The sequence below is a fragment of the Labrus bergylta genome, chromosome 23, assembly GCF_963930695.1.
Source record: "Labrus bergylta chromosome 23, fLabBer1.1, whole genome shotgun sequence".
Taxonomy (NCBI): Eukaryota; Metazoa; Chordata; class Actinopteri; order Labriformes; family Labridae; genus Labrus; species Labrus bergylta.
In genome coordinates, this window is record NC_089217.1 from 11,484,615 (window position 1) to 11,490,614 (window position 6,000).

At 40.4% G+C, this 6,000-nt stretch overlaps 1 protein-coding gene across 1 annotated transcript in view; it reads right to left on the reverse strand.

Moving 5' to 3' along the window:
- The window catches only part of prickle1b (prickle homolog 1b), a 28,499-nt gene extending 22,912 nt beyond the window's left edge, over positions 1–5,587 (reverse strand). Inside the window, exon 1 of the mRNA XM_020650412.3 lies at positions 5,336–5,587. The gene's annotated coding sequence lies outside the window, so the exon portion shown is untranslated. The remainder of the gene's footprint in view (positions 1–5,335) is intronic.
- Positions 5,588–6,000: the final 413 nt, after the last annotated feature.

Genomic DNA, 6,000 nt, shown 5'->3' on the forward strand with positions numbered 1-6,000 from the left:
TGCAACATGCTAGAGCACATGCATCCCATTTAATGAGGGAAGGCAGGAGCTAAGTCATGTTTTCCTTCTGCACAAACTGAATATTCATTTTGGAATTTAGTTTTTCTTTTTACTTCATTCTGTTCTTAAAATGCAGTTTTCAGCCAACTACAGCTCAATAAGGACCTTATGTAATGACACTACATATTCTATGTAGGTCTCATTTTCATTCTCATGAAATTTTCCAATATTATTATTTGCATTATGCATACTGGTGCAGACTTGATGGATCAAGCCATGTTTTTATCATGCTCACAAACCGCAGGTCAACCATACATCTTCAAAAGGTCTTGTTGTCTTAAACAACATCAAACCAAACCTTTACAAACATCAAACTGTGTAACATCATCACTTAAATAAGGTCGGGTTTTTAACACATCAGCAATACTGTTTGAGTGATGTCCCACGCAACAAACCAGAACCTGTTATGGAGACCTTTTATGTTCTTCCCAATCCAAAACAAAACTGAGAGCTATCATTTGTGTTCTCCCTCAGGGTGGTCATTTGACGTGGAGTAATTACGTGGTTGTTGAACAGAAATCTTGTCTTCCTAAACGAGACTGTGTTCCTAGCTATACTATTTACCATGACTGGAGCTTTAAAGCCTTTTAATTATTATCATCTAATAATCATCACCTTTAATGTCTCCATAACCACCGAGGCTGGCGACTGGCAGTGTCTGGGCAGGCGTGTGTGAGTGTGTTTTTTTTGAGTGGCTTTAATCATCATCAAATAGAGCTGTGTATATAGATAATTAAGGTGGTGCCAAATTGACTCTCACTCGCAGGCACGAGTCGGGATCGCTCAACAACACCTCAGTATTGCATCGCTTAGCAAGTGCTGGGGGCAACTTTATTTCTGCCTCCCTGCAAGTTTTAACAGAGTGGTGTGTAACTCCCTCTTAGAGTCCATTACTCAGTGTCTGATATTCTTCTAAGCCCTGGATTACTTTCTCTCCCCACAAGCTGACCATAATACCAGGCTTGTGCAGCCAATGTGGCCTGCAGGGTTTCGCTCTGTAACCGCTCAGTGTGCACAAGGATCTCGATTAGTGTTTCTTAGATCAAGGACTGCAGCACACATTTACACACCGCACCCTTCAACTCCTCAACAGCCGGGTGTTCATGGCTACTGTAGGCCAACATCTATACACACTGTTAACTTGTCTTTCATCATTAACACTGCAATATTTCCATCCAAATATATCACCCTCAGAAAGGTTGAATTTAATCAGATATGTCCATGTCTACATCACATGTAGAGTTAGTGAGTTGCAGCTATTTGGTGCATGTCATCCCCAATGCTCATTCCCCACATTTCCTGTCTCTTTACAACTGTCCCTAAAAAAAGAAACCATACAAAAGAAGCAGTAAAAAAAAGAAAAACACGGACCAAATAAACATCAGGGATACAAAAAAAGTATCCAAAAGAGATCACAATTCAGACCCATGCTATTGCATTACTCCAATTTAGTTGTTCAGTCTAAACAAAGTGGGGAAAAAACACTACAATCGCTCACAACCAAAGTTGACTTCTATAGTTTTATTTATATATATATATATATATATATATATATATTAAAAAAAAAAAAAAAAGAATAAGCAGCTGTTTTTCATTTTCTAGAAACTCTGACCAGTACGTATTTGGAATGTTTGATTAGTCAGTGTTGGTTGCAGCACTGGTTGTAATCTCCAGCAGCACCAGTAATACTGCTCCTTGTACTGGTTAAACTGGCTGGCTTCCATTTAAGATTACTTTTTTAATTTCTGCTCTTCCCAGAAATGTCAGGTTGTCACTGTTGTGGTTCTCCAGTTCAGCGAGAAGTCCTTCGCTGTTTAGCCCAACACACAGAACTACAGTGGATAGCTACTTGGCAAGTGTATTCTGAGGTTTGGAATGATTTACACAACCCCACACTCAATTAATTCCAGTATGACAGCACAAACCTGCCTGTGTGTACACACGCTGGTCTGAGGTATTAGGCTGACAGCGGCGCACAGACAGAACAGTGTTGACTTACTAATAGATGGAGGTCTTGCGCTCCCTTTTTTTTTCTTTTTTTTTTAGACACACACACACACACACACACACACACACACACACACACACTTTTAAACACACTTCACATTCATGTTTAAGTTTCTTATTGGTTCCATTTATTTAATGTAATGCCAATCTATGTTCCAACTCAAAAACTGAGACACAGGAAATCTGTTAAATCTCTGTACAACCCCTAACCTAAAGTCAGCCTGCAAAAAAAATGTAAACAGTAACAGTTTGTCTTTGTAATAGAATGTCCTTCAGACTGCTTTAAAACGTCACAAGGTAGGAACATTTATAATTCAAGCTAGCCGAGGATTGTCTTTCATGTTCTAAGTGTCAAAAATCGATTGAATGTCAAACACAGCACATCTTGAGCTCTTCAAACAGCTTCACTGCTGTGATCAGACGAGGTGTTTTGGCTTAGGAGTCAATGGCTCTAAATCCAGAGCACCGTTGGCCATGGAGCAAAAAACGATTTTCCAGGAGAGAGTCCAACAATATCAGAACCATCTCCAGGCTGGATTTCCTCTCTGGCATTTGAAGCTTGCTGGAGAGGATGAGAATTTGGGTTGCATACAAGAAAAAGGAAGAACTGTAGGATGGAGACGCTCATCTGGAGATACTGTTTTGAAAAATGAGCCTGTCAGTTTAGAAACTGCCCAAGAACAAAAAAGCAGTTCGAGCAAAAAGTCAAGGATGCATTCAAACTCTGTCAACTTCTCTGGCTAATGCTTGTAGCCTACTATAAACGCATGACATAAGATGCTGAGTCGTTGTTTGTGTTTTGATGAACTTTAAAGGTCGTCTCTTCAGGAACGGCTTCATAGCCTCTTCAGCGAAAGCATTTTCCAACCCTCCTGGTTATTATATGTTTAAACACTCTCAAACATTTCACCCCGGCTCCCTTTGTTTGTTTTTTTAAGCTAGCAAAAGCCTTCTACCAAACTTAACCACCTTTCACTTTTTTGGAGTTAAAGCAGCTTAACAAAGCTAGCTAGGTAACCATCTTGCCTGCTTTCATGTGAAGAATAAAATAATAAGATTGATACAGAGCCCTTATCTGTAAAATGTGGCTACAGCTAGCTTAGCTCTACAGAAACTGGAAAAAGGCTAGCATGGCTACGGGAAAAAAAACTATGAAAATGGGCCTACAAGCAACCTTGTTAAGCTAATTTGATTAACAAACAAAGTATATGTTTTGTTAGTAAGGAATAAACAAAAGAACAATTGTTGGTTTTATGGTTTGTTTCAGACTATTTCATGGTCAGTGACATTCTGGATCAGCTGACTCCATACTGACAACGATTTATATTAAAAAAATATTTGAAAGAAGGGCGATGTGTTTTCCTTTTAAGCTGCCAAGCTAGCTCTTTCCACCCTTTTCCATTATAATGGCAATATGCTTAGTTGACCAGCTGCCTGCTGTAGCTTCATATTTAGCATACAATACATGTATTTCTCAACCAAGCCGTTAATGGCAGATAGATTTCGACCAACGAGTTTGGTTCTGCTCTAAGTTCCTGCCTGTCTGTGGCTGCACATTGGTGGATAAGGTCTGCGTCCTGTAAACAATACAACAAAGACTATTGTCGAGACTTTCTCTATTATTTTATTTCTAGCGTTATATCAATAAATGTTGATTGTTTGATTGATTTCCCAAACTGTACTGCTGCACACAAGATATGAAATCACAAGATCAATGTTGTTTGTTATAGTAATCAGGCTTAAAATACCTATAATTTGAGATACTTCCTGACTCGACTCCCATGTGGTCCAAATAGCTGACCAATTAACAGCAGCTTAACTCCTGCTTCCAAACACCTATCTCTCTCTCTCTCTCTCTCTCTCTCTCTAACACATGCACACACACACAAAGGTAACAGACATGCAGACCCACAACCACTCGCACTGAGTACCACACACAGACAAGGACTCACACACATGCAGATACTCATTAACAGAGGCTTAGCATTGCAGTGAGCGTACACCCCCAGCAAAGTGTAGCATAGTCTGGCTGACTGGCCCCCCCACTGAGGGGAAATACACCTCCAGTCACCTGATCCTCAGTTGCTCTCATCCGGGATCAGCTAACTACACAGCAGCATGTCATTCAGTTACAGACAGCAAGCCAGATGACATGAGATCTCATGGAAAACTGCGACACAGCCAATAAATGTTCACATCAAATCATCCCCAATTTGTAATCATTTCAAAATGAAGCTGCAGATCAGATAGTGGTTTTGTTGAACATGCTTACTGGAGGTTTAAAACTCAAACGCAGAAATGCAAAAAGCCTACAGCTCATAATGCAAGCATCTTTAAAAAATAAGTACCACCACTAGGTGCCACCACTGGCTTCAATACAGATGACACAGCACTGCAAAGTCCATCCAAACAAGGGCTCATAGTCAGTCTCTTTTTCCTTTTTTATGATTTAAAAAAAAAAAAAATACATTTGAGATTAAATTCAGCATCTGAAAAGAGGGCCCATTGTTCAAACTATCATTCTGAAACAATTTGATTCAAATGAAATAAAACAAAGGCTACCACTCCAAAGTTTGTTTGAAAAGTACGTTTATGTCTGCGGTATGATCTGCGTACGAGAAAATGTCTTTCTTGGTAACTTGGTTCACTGTTGTGGCTTTCACTCCGTAATGTCTCTGAGGATTCGGGCTGTGGTCATTCAACACTGATGTGATACTGAGGAGCTGCATGAAAGGACTCCGAGGAGGAGGCTCGTAAAGAAAAAGGAAAAGGAGTAGACAGGCAAAGAGAGAGAGAGACCACCTGAGTGACAAGCAACAGCTGAGTTCACACATCTGGAAACCCAAACGCAACCCTCCATTAAGTGCGTCTTAACGCACAGACACTTTCCGAGCTAAAATCCCCCCCACACCTAACCACAGATTCACTTTTTTCTCTCCTCTTTTTTTGGGGGAAAATGTGTCTCAAAGCTTCAAATATCCCACCCACCTTCCTTTTTACTGTGTTTTGCATTGGATAAATGAAGAGGCGATTCATGTTTCATTTGTTTATCCTTGATGGTGCTTGATGATTTCCAAAAGATGAATACAAACAAGCCTCTCTAAACCTGATCTGCTTCCTTTCCCCCTTATTTTAAATCTTTTTTTTTTTTTACAACATCCAGGCACAACTATGTACACTTAAACCGCATTGAAAAGTTGAGAGAATAAATAAAAATGATTAGAGTAAGTCAAAGCAAAAAAAACAAAAAAAAAAACTTCACACTTACCTTTCAACTGCAAAAACTTGGTCCGCTTTCGGGGCTGAGTATTCCGTTTTTTTTTTTTAGAATGAAATCACGACTGTGGAGGGAGGCATACGGGCAAACTGCATCCGACAAACACAACTCCGTGCTGTTTTGAGTCTTGAATCAGCTCTCTGGTCGCAGTCGTTCAGTGCATGATGATCGTTGATACGGAAAGAGAGTTGAGGACGCGGAGCAGGGTTGAGCGCTTCGCTGCTCTGGCACCAAGTTAAAGCGTCGAGAAATGACATTAAAGCTGCTCTGCACCCATTGGCTTACACATGAAGCTCCCCCTCCCTCTTCTCTTCCTCCGCCACACACACACACACACACACACACGGACGCAAACACACGCACACAGGCTTTCTCTGCCTCTCATAACAGGCAGAAGGCACACTGTAAACATCTACGACTTAATAAAAGCAAGTCCACATGTTCTATTTTCCACACAGATAAGCAGTTCCCTTTAGAGTGTATGTGTTAAAAATACCATCAAGTGTGATAAGGTCATTGTAAACTCATTAGTGATGACCACAGAGGCTCTGCAAGTGCCCACAGGAATACAGCAGCAATGACTTTACAAAATGTCCTCTGGGTTCACCTCTCCTTCATCATGTACACTCAAGAGTTTGACAATGAACCCTTGATGG